The sequence below is a fragment of the Pogoniulus pusillus genome, chromosome 3 (genome assembly GCF_015220805.1).
Source record: "Pogoniulus pusillus isolate bPogPus1 chromosome 3, bPogPus1.pri, whole genome shotgun sequence".
Lineage (NCBI taxonomy): Eukaryota > Metazoa > Chordata > Aves > Piciformes > Lybiidae > Pogoniulus > Pogoniulus pusillus.
The window spans coordinates 25248434-25257604 of NC_087266.1; the positions used below are offsets into that span (position 1 = coordinate 25248434).

The 9171-nt window shown below is 42.0% G+C and overlaps 1 long non-coding RNA gene across 1 annotated transcript; it reads left to right on the forward strand.

Annotated features, from left to right (window-relative positions):
• Window positions 1-6364: 6364 nt before the first annotated feature.
• On the forward strand, window positions 6365-8031 carry LOC135173785 (uncharacterized). Its single transcript, XR_010301434.1, has 2 exons — window positions 6365-6451; window positions 6485-8031. It is a non-coding gene; the product is annotated as an uncharacterized LOC135173785 (long non-coding RNA).
• The last annotated feature ends 1140 nt before the right edge of the window (window positions 8032-9171 follow it).

Below are 9171 nucleotides of genomic sequence, written 5' to 3' on the forward strand. Positions count from 1 at the left end.
ATGGTAATTTCCACATTTTCCAGGTAAATGTTCACGAGCTTGTAGTGCAGTGCTAGTCTAGAGCAGGTTCAGTGCTAGTGAGGATTCGTGAAGAGCAGAGGGGTTTTGGGGGGGGATGAGGAGAGACTGGATGAGGTTAAAGTGTACGAAGGGACATGGCACCACTGTCAGTGCTTGAAGGTGAAAGCACATAATGGAGTGAGCCGCGGCTTGAAGGTATGCATGAGCCACTTGCACCTTAATATGTTGAAGGTGCATTTGAAGTACAACCGTGAACCGCTGGATGAAAGGTAGTTTGGTTGTTCTGTGGCACTGTTTATCGGTGTTTTTTCCCGAGGGTTGCTAAGAGCAGCGCTCATCACTGAGGAGCTGGCGCTGAAGGCGGCAGGCCCGGCTGCGGCTTTTATCGCTCGCTACGCGTGTGGCTGGGCAGCCCGGGCTAAGGTCAGGCCGCCACCCCGCGTACTGCCCGGGCACCCGGCTGGCGGCGGGCTCGGAAGGGACAAGGGCTCAGCCGCAGCCAGCTCCTCAAGGCGGCTCCGGAAGGAGCGAGAGGCAGCAGAGCTGCGGCTGCGGGGTGCGGCTGGCAGGTGGCGCCTCTGCCACCTGTGTGCGGCGTGAGCGGGCCGGGGGCGCCAGGCCTGCCTTTCCCTGAGGGTGTAACGGCCGCTGGGGACGCAGCCCGGGAGCCGGCGCTCGGCGCGGGGAGCTGCGGTCACAGCTTCGCTCCAGACTTTAGAAAGGTCTTGTACGTGCGACTCACGCGTTTATTTTTCTTCCCTAAGGCGCGTAGCACACATCTCAGTATCTGTCAGTGCTGCGACATGGGGGCCTGAGGGTGAAATGTCTCCCATCTCTGCCCGTTTCTGCTGCCCTGTAAGGGAGGCGGCTGAGGAACAGGGCACCATGTGCTGCGCGCCCCTGCCGCCGCTTTACACACCGGCTCCTCACATTTCCAGTACTGCTGTATGTGTTGAAAGAGATACATTAGAGTCCAAACTCTGAGGCAAGGTGGCTGCTAAGTTAGGCCAGGCAACAGCCTTGCCTTGCTTCTGCTCTCGTCGGTGATGCTAGCCCCTCACGTGTGCTGAGATCTCTGTACTGCTAGGACAGGCTTGGGTGAAGTAGGTTTGAAGTAGCAGGTGCGCGGCTTTCTGAACGGGATAGTTAGGCAAAAATAAAGATGCTATTTTTGTACAATGCTTCCCCCCCCCCCCCTTTTTTTTTTTGTCTTCCCCTCTCTCTTTTAAGCTGCTGGACCATCTACTACCTCGCATATTACCTTAATGGTTCTGGTTTGCAGACCTGTTCTGCTTTCCTTAATAATTTTGGGGGGGGGGGGGGGGGGGGGGGGGGGAAGAGTACAGTAATTTATTTCGATTTTTATTTAATCAAAAAGCTAACAACGCAGTCAAGAAAATGAAAACCGATTGGAAAAAATACAACCTTGAAGCAGAATTTGTATATATATATATATATGTATCTATATATACACACACAAAAGGTAAACGACAGGTATGTTGATTGCATGCTGCAGAGATATGCATGGTATCAAGTACCCTATCCAACGTATCACTTCTTGCCATTAGAACTTCCAAGCACAGGATTTCCATAAATTGATAATCAAAACGCAAAGGCTGTCACTATAAATTGACTCTAGTTGCTTTTTCAGAGTAAAACTCTTTTTAATGTATTTTTTTCTCCAGTTTACCAACTTCCTCGCCCCCTTCTTTCCTATTTTCTGTAATACCATAGCGGAAAAAGTCAAAAGCTTGCATGATTTTTAAAGGGCTGCTTCTCGCACTAGAAAGAAAACCTACTAAGTACAGTGTTTCCTAAGAAAATATTATGAGCAATGAGGTTTCAGAAAACTGGATCTTGGAAAAAGCTTGTTGTTGTTTACTTTGTTCTACTCACTCTAACTGAAACAACATCAGTTTTACCTCATAGAAATATGCAACTTGATTTTAGCAGGGAAGTGACCTTCCCTTTGTACAAACACTGTTAAGAACAATGTTGATCAGTGCTGATGTTCATATTTAGTGACGTAAACTACTGAAACATAATAAAGTGCCATGAAAATGGTTCAAGGTGTACAGAGAAAAACTACCTTGTTGTGAAGAGCTTTTGGTGATGTAGATGAAAGATGCTACTGCCTGGAAGTCATTTGTCTGATTTCATGCGTGAAATCCCAGTTCTCACAGTAAGGTAGCTGGAGAGGGAACCAAAGGAGCAAGTCTGTGTGGGTCACTGTTGCTGGGTCCAAAGGGATAACTGATGGTCCTATGTGGGAGTGACCAAATGCAGGTTGATGTTGACCTGTTCTGATGTGCTACTGGCAATAGCAATACACTGTTTTCTGCAGTGGCAGCACAGGATTCAAAAGACAGGCAGTAGCCTCTCAGAAGTGGCTGAATGAAATCCTTATGCTGGGGTCCTTCCTGGGTTTGTAAAGCAGCTCAGTGCCATGGTGGAGGCAAGGCTTTGCTGTCCCTGTGGGAGGCACAGGACATGACAGAAAATCCAGTCAGATCTTTAATGTGAAGATGGTCATCCCATGCACATAAACACACACCCCAGCACGCTGTTCAGGAAGTGCTTCTGTGACTGTAGGAGCTTGCCTGTCCTCAGCCTGAATATTGGCAGCCTTGTAGGAAGTGAGGTACAGCCCATGTTTCCACATATATTGGTGAAATATGCCACATCAAGGCCATAAATAGGGAGCAATGGAGTCTTTTGTCCCCTAGTATTGGATTCCATCACAAATTGACTGTTATCAAATAGTGTCTAAGTATATGCAAAGCTAAGGAAGAGGACCTGCAAAACTGACCGCACTCACAAACTGCAAATCCCTTTCCCACATCTCCAACACTTCAAAGCCAAGGGCTGGGCTCAAGTGTGTCAGGAACAGTCTCATAACTGCCCAGTACAGAGGGCGTGCTGCTTCTCTGTTCCCTGTGCTGCCATATAGGTAGCAGCAGTGTTCGTGTTCTCACAGCATGATGATACTGACATCTGGGTCGTCTTCTGCTGTGGCATCCTTTGTCGTTTTCAGAGCTGCTGCTTAGCAGCATACAGCTCCCTGTTCCATAAGAACTCTGTCCACATTGTTCCCAACTGCACGACCTTGTATTTGTATGCACTGATTCTCAATCAAACTTGAAACTTCTGTCTGCTACTGTCTGTGAGCAAGATAAGAGCTCAAGATAAGCCTAGTGCTCATTGATTTAAAAAAATGAAAATAAAAATAGTTGTTAAGCCAGATTGCAGTGGCTCCTGAGCTCACTGAGGGCAAAGTCCACTTGAAAAATTAAGGTCAAATGGAATCTAAAATGCACACTTTGAAGTGCTCGTTTGCATCAAGTTTGTCTTCTCAATATAAAAGAGAGCCAAGCAAATAAGCAGGAGTTAAGTTTTAGGCTCCTATACAGGGAGTGCAATCTACCTCTAATTTTCCCTTCTGATTAGGTAGTTCTGCTCAAGATATGATGTGGAGCCAACTTAGATAAGAGAAGGTCTGTATAGAGAGGGCCATTAGAAATGGCAAGCTATCAAGATGTATCAAGTATCAAATGAAACATAGCCTCCCCCCACCTCCTGTGTACTCAGTCCTCTGTTCCTGTTGCAGTGAAATGGAATAGTGTTGAAACACTGAAATACAATGATCCTTGATGTCCCAAATCTTATCCTGAAGAAAATTTGTCACTACACCTCAGGCTGATCTGAATCACTATGCCAGTGAAAGTGAAGCCAGAAAGTGGAGCCAGGAGCTGCTTAGTGTACTTATAAGATGAGCCTCTGCTCCCATAAGGAATACAGTTCTGAGCTGTCTTGTTAAGGAGTAAGAGAACTGTAAGGTTTCTTGTAGTGTTACTGGTTAATGACATTTGAGGATGAGAAAGGGCACTAAAAATGTGATAATGACAAGAAATAGCATGAGCAGCAGATGTGACCAGTCAAGCCAACAGGGCTAACTGGGAGAGAGCTTACAGCTCATGTTAGATCAGGCTTTTCTTCACACTACTAAAGAGCTGTTTACTTGCTCTGCTGATTGCCTCTGGTCAATTTTAATCTTGAGATCTCTGCCTTGTTCTCTGCTTTGATCTCTTTTCTTCTGAGTCAAAACACAAAGATGTTATTAAGATAAATTAGTAAAGATAGCTCATGAACTGGGTGGGAAATGCTGTTCATCATCTCCCCTGGAGAAAAAGTAATCCCCATGCTCAATCAATTCAGAGTATGTAACAATCCTGAATGCTTTGAAACATGGCAAAACAATGGTGCTCTATGAATTGTGTTTGGCCTAGTTAAGAAGACCTTTGGATAGGAGTACTTAGAAATAAATGGGAGAGAGTGATAGAAATGTGCAGTGCTGAGCAGGTTGGCATGGAATGAGTAACCTTTATGCTGTAATATCTCTTCGTGCAGCCTATTTTCATTAATTGTCATAAGCAAAAGGGTGGAAATGCTCTGGAAAAAAATCAGTATAAAGTCTATTAAGGAAAAACACATGGGAGTGTCTGAATCATGTGGTAATGTTTCCATTAGAGAGTAGCCTTCAGGAATGGTTTGGATTTGAGCAAAATGAATGAGAGGTGCACTTGGGGCTTTTTGTAGGAGCAGTGCCTCTGTGCTGAGATAACAGGTCCATTTGGGAACACATAGGTTAAGCTCCTTAACTTGAGCTATTTGAGCTGACAATAGCCTGAAAAAGAGAGAGTATGTTAAAGAGTCATTCCGGAAAAAAGGAAAATTAAAAGCATGAGGTATTTAGAAGATTCAAGTAATGTCACTAAGAAAGCTGTGACTTAGATTCACCTTACAGCTATAATTCAAACCACTCATGTAACAGCTACATTTCTATGTAATTTCTACTTCTAGAATAATCATTTAATAGAAACAGTCATCTGTGTCATAATTTCTCCTAAGTGGTTGATAAGGAATGCTTTGCATATTATCTATTTACAAATGTCAGTGTAAACATGAGATTATATAAAATAATTCATAGCAGTTGCTGTGATTTTTGTAAGTTGTTGTGACGGTTTGGGTGTTACTCGCCCCCCCACCCCCCTTTTATGAAATCACCCAAGCCAGACTCAGCCAAGCTGAAAACTAAGAAACGAAGCTTTATATTTACAGCTTAGCACAATATACAAGCAGATATTTACAATATATACAGCTATATACAGAAATATGCAAGTTAAAGGTAATACTGAACGACAATACCCCTTCCAGAAACCAGAGTCCCCAGGAGGGGCTCCCAACCACCCTTCTACCTCCTTTACACCCCTCTACCTTATCCCAGAGTTTGCCTTACATACAAGGTGAGTTTGGAGGATCAGCCAGGAGGGTTAGAAAGCAGAAAGATTAGTTACACAAAAATCAGGCCAGAAAGAAAAGTAGAGGCACCAGCTGCAGCAGAGAGCCACGCTGTGTTATCTGTGTTTTGTGTTCTTCTTTTTATACATCTCAGCAAGCCTGAGTGAAGTAGACATCACCATTGTTTCCTTTTCACAGCCTACAATCTAATTTTTCTCACTAGAATATTTCAGCTAGGTTCAAACTAGCACAGTTTTGACAAGTCCATGACCATTTGGTAGTGCCTGCAGACCTTAGGACTGTGCATCAGAAGCAGCATGAAGCACCAGGGTATACTGCAGAAAACAGGCTGTGGTAGTATTCCAGTGCATGTAGCAGTGTTCATAACTTTGCACTGAGCCTATCAGAGAAATTTTAACTTCTTTGTTGTTGTTGTTGTTGTTGTTGTGTTGTTGTTTTTTTCCCTTTGTTGACTCCACTTTGACCAGCAGGCCTGATGATCAATTGCATTTCATGTATTAGTGAGTAGAAAATCTAAGCATCTTTTCATAGAATCATAGTACAGTTTAAATTGGAAGGGACCTTAAAGATCATCTAGTTCCAGCACTCCTTGACAAACTTCTGCTTAGAATAACGTGTACTGTAGGGAGCAGTAAGGAGTAATTGTGAATATAGGCATTGTGGTGTTTTTCTTTACAAGCAAAATATAAATCACACTCTAATTAGGAGCAGGCATCATATAGGAGAGGAGGAACCAAGAATTTGAGGAAATCCTCCTTGAATGCCCGTACATTTGGATGTCTTTGTGACTTGGAACTTTCAGTTAAACATAGCTTCAGGCTTCTATTCATTCTTGTCTAAAAGGAAGAATAAGACAGGATATATTTCTGAGGCAGAGGAGCTGCTGTAAGAGTGTGGTAGGGAGCTGCGCAGCAGGAGCTGATTTGAAGCTGGCAAGGTCAGGACTAAGGGATGAACAATAAAGAAGCTACAGCATGAAGTACTGCGATTGTCTCCTCCTTCCTTTTTTGTCCTAGGCTTTTCCCAGAAGGATGCTGATGAAAACCACATCATCCCAATGCTCACTCACAGAACATGATTGGCTTGAAGTCAAAAGTGGGGAGTAAGGAAGGTGGCTTGAAGTCAAAAGTGGGGAGTAAGGAAGGTAGGGCAGCATCTTTCTTACAACTCATCCATCCATACACAGAGTACTTGCTGCAGGTAACTATTCACTGGAGTCTAGTGTTCAGGACTGACACAGTGTTATAGTGCAAGTTTAAAAGTTCTGAGCCAGAAATGACAAAATCAGCTTAGAGGTTACTTTGGAGAATGGTAAAACAGTAGCATGTGGTTAAACAGTACATTTCATGTACAGCAGTTGAACTGCTGCATAACAAGTGACAAGAGGAAGATCACAACCAAATCATAGATTACTGATGACTTCCACAAGGTCAGGCAAAGAACTATAGAATAATCAGGGAGAGAACCCAGTTAAACTAGCTTCTAGGTCTAGGGGCCTATTTATGGCTCAGTATCAAGTCAGGTTCTGGGCAGAGAAAGAAACATTTCCCTGTATGCTCTTGTGGGGGCTAATGTATATGCCAGTCACTAGCAAAAGAAACTTTATAAGCTTTTTCCCTTTAAAACAGGTTGACTTTCTTCAAGGTAGAGTCAGCAATTAGCACAGCCGGGTTGGGACAGATATGGTTGTTGTAGTAGTGATGAGAAGTTAATTACTTCCAAGTGAAAATGAAGTGACTGCATAGAGGAGCCAGGATGACCCAAGTTCTCTTCTCTGGCTGTTTGTGAGGCATTGTGACTCTGTGATCTTGTCAAGGATGAATTGGACTTGTCACATAATGTCAAGGATCAAGAGCTTGTCAGTGATTAATTACATTTGCATTCAAACATTGTGTAACCCTGTAGCTCACTGTGTTCATGGTAACACATTGCTGTCATCTGTAACAGGTTTTGTAGGAGGACTTCAGATTTTGTCTGAACGTGTATTGACTTGCCTGGAGCTTTGCCTTAACTCATTTAGCTGCAACAGCAATTTCTTAAGAACTAGGTGACTATTACGCAAGTTGTTCTACTTTTGCTTAGCTTTGTACAGTACTGTGATATGTTTCTTACTTAGCTGAGAGTAACAAGTAGCTATTTTCTGTAGAATGAACCCTGTAGGACCCTAACAAAGTAACACAGCATAAAAAACTATAAACATGGCATCACAGGAGAGAACTCAAAAGGAGAGATAATGGATGTGTTGCAGAGGCATGCAGATAAGAGATGCTGGCAGAGAGCATAGGATGATACTTGAGAACCCAGAGCTATAAACAGCACGCCAGAGGTCAATGATTAATAGCTAATAAGTGCAGGCCTGGCAACTAAGTAAAACTGATTTTAGGAGGAAAAAGAGAAAGCACCCAGTGTATGTAAAACCTCATATATTGTGAGATCAGCCACCGTGAGATCCAGATGAGTAGTGGAAAGGTGAGTATAACAGTGAAGAAGGGATAAAAACTAAGAGATGTGTAACAGTTTCACCTGTATCATTACTGAGATTCAACAGCATTCTTTTTGTAGGTTGGTTGTTTTTTGTTGTTGTTGTTGGTGGTTTTTTTTTAATAGTAATTAGATCAGGATTAATAATTCAGTGATTGCAAACTACATTTTCAGTGATGGTAACAATACATTCTTTGCTTTGCTCATAAATTGTGTGTCTTTTTGTCTACACCAGGAATTTGGCCATAACATTTTGAACAAACTCCATAGAAATACCTTCTTGAAAAGACTGTCATCACACATTGAGAATACCTAGTGAAAAGATACAGATGTGAAATAGCTCAGAAACTCCCTAAAGTCAATACTACATGTTTTCCTTAGACATTTATTTACAAGAAAATGAATTGCTTATTTGTTCTGTATGAGGTGAAGCAATGTAATAAAATTCTGAAAAGGCCTCCCTATGATGTAGCTGTTTCAGTCAAACATACATCTCTTACTCAGGATGTTTGTTATCACATACATCAATGAGCTTTGTGAAAAATATTATTTACACCATATACTTTTGGAGGAAAAGTGAGTGAACAGATCACTGGATGTAAAGTAAAAAACTTAGTTGTTTGTTACTGATTCATTCATTGCAGTAAATATTCAGATATGTCATGAGGCTTTATTCAAAATACAATGCATTGTATTTTGGTTTGCATCATAACATGGATATGCTACAAGAAACCTGCAATAAACCAAGATTTATTGTCATTTTTAGAATATGACTTGAATCAAATGCCTTTATAATGAAGTTTGCCACATGTACTGTGATTTTGTTTTCACTCAGCCAGTATGAATATTAGCATACCTTATCTTGAAAAATCTTCTAGTACATCAGTCAAATTTGCTGACAGTGAAATTTTTTCATGATTAAGTTTAATGATGTTTGTTTCAATATAGAGAGATCTCCATAACTGAGATTTTGGTTCTAATTCTCATAGTGCAGCTGCTGGTAATCAAGTAATTTCCCATTAAGATACAGCATGAAATTTGTACCACTGAGAAATACACATTGTGAGCACCTGAATAGTCTGAGAAGTAGAGTTCCAGACTGATTTCCGGTGTCTAACTTGCAAAGATGTTGTCATGAGTGTTCCTTTTTCCATGTCAAAATTCTTCTTGCAAGCATCTAAGGTTTTGAGCTGCAGCTTAAATATCTTTTCTGAATTATGACACCTGGCCTGCCACTTTGTACTTGCAGAACAAGCAGTGATGGGAAGAGTTTTGTATTTACCAACAACATACCACATCTTTGCAAACTGCAGGACTGGACAAGTTGTCTTAAGAGTGCATAAGTATATA